Source organism: Anneissia japonica, unplaced genomic scaffold, assembly GCF_011630105.1.
Source record: "Anneissia japonica isolate Jap-2015-1 unplaced genomic scaffold, ASM1163010v1 scaffold285047_len1527_cov126, whole genome shotgun sequence".
Classification (NCBI taxonomy): Eukaryota; Metazoa; Echinodermata; class Crinoidea; order Comatulida; family Comatulidae; genus Anneissia; species Anneissia japonica.
This window is the reverse complement of record NW_022699889.1, coordinates 1-1,527: the sequence shown is the minus strand read 5'-3', so window position 1 is coordinate 1,527 and position 1,527 is coordinate 1. Positions and strand designations below refer to the sequence as shown.

At 36.3% G+C, this 1,527-nt stretch overlaps 1 long non-coding RNA gene across 1 annotated transcript; it reads left to right on the top strand.

The window, feature by feature from the left end:
* The first annotated feature begins 14 nt into the window (after nucleotides 1–14).
* LOC117103162 lies at nucleotides 15–1,053 on the top strand. Its single transcript, XR_004444531.1, has 2 exons — nucleotides 15–342; nucleotides 406–1,053. It is a non-coding gene; the product is annotated as an uncharacterized LOC117103162 (long non-coding RNA).
* Nucleotides 1,054–1,527: the final 474 nt, after the last annotated feature.

The window sequence follows — 1,527 nt, the reverse complement described above, 5'->3', positions numbered from 1 at the left end:
TTGTAATCATTCTATTGAAATAAATACGTATAACCAATTTATTATTATTAGTTAGATACAAATTTGTAATTGATGTAAATTTACATAGATGAGGTTCTGTTTCTCCTCGGTTCTGTACCCTTTACTTAGGGGGCTGATCCTGGACATTTTAAAGAGAGATCAAATACCTTTTTTCTTTTTTTATTACTGGTCGAAAGGGATGGCTTCCTCCAAAATATAGCGCAGCAGATGGGGTTAATGTATTCATAGGCCTTTACTAAAAGCAATTTAGATTTTATTTTACATACATTTTAAATAAGCGAACTTCGTTTCTGCGAATACGCTGTTCGTTTCTCGGAGTAGGTTGTTCGTTTCTAGGAGTAGGGTTTTCGTTTCTGCGAGTAGGTTGTTCGTTTCTGGGAGTAGGTTGTTCGTTTCTGCGAATACGCTGTCCGTTTCTGCGCGTAGGTTGTTCGTTTCTGTGAGTAGGTTGTTCGTTTGTAACTGTAAATTTGGCGGCGATTGCCTTCCATAGACAAGGACACAAGTGAAATGCACGGTAAAACCCGTAAACGTAATGAAACAACAGGAGCATTAATTCACACCATTTTGGTCTACTTACCACTTTTTGATCGGTTGTCGTTAATGTAGTTTGAGCAATGCCCTTTCCCCAGACTCATCACACGAGCCTGGCCTCCTGTACGAACTCGAGTGACCAAGCTTCCCACATTACGCAGTACACACGAATACATGCTTTTGGTACAGTTTCAGTGCTAACAAAATTACGGTAATAAATACAGTCCGCCTTCTTTTCGAACAACACTAAGCCCAAATCAGTTTATCGCCTATCTACAGGCCTAGGCCCACTTCTCGAACTTCTATCTTCACGAAACCGCGGCATACAGAGCCCACTACAGTTTAATAGCAGTAAGTATGGCATGTAAGTATGACACTCTAGTCTTTGGGATGGTCCTCGGTGGATATCCTTTCATTATCTTGTATACATTGGTGGCGTGATTGCGCTCTGTATGGTGACGTATTTGCATTTGATTGTTTATGCCCCACAAAAAAAAATTATTAGTTTATCACCCCCTCCCTCATCACTTTTGGGGAAATTATGATTTTTTTTTTAATCAACATAAACACACACATATGTATATATGTGTATATATGTGTATATATATATACAAGTTTGAAAGGCAAATGGGAAAAACCCATTAAACAGCAAACGGCCATATAATGCAAAACAATTTAAAATTAAAATTAAAACGGAACAGTAGAGAAAATCCGATCAGAATGACAAAATAATCTAAGCATCCACTGGAAGGAATCTCAAAATCTGCAGACGGATCCGTTTCGGCCTTGCAGGCCCCATCATGCATGTATATGTATATATGTATATATGTCTATGTATGTATGTATATAATATATGTGTATATATATATGTGTGTATATATATGTATATGTATATATGTATATATGTCTATGTATGTATGTATATAATATATGTGTATATATATATGTGTGTATATATATGTATATATATAT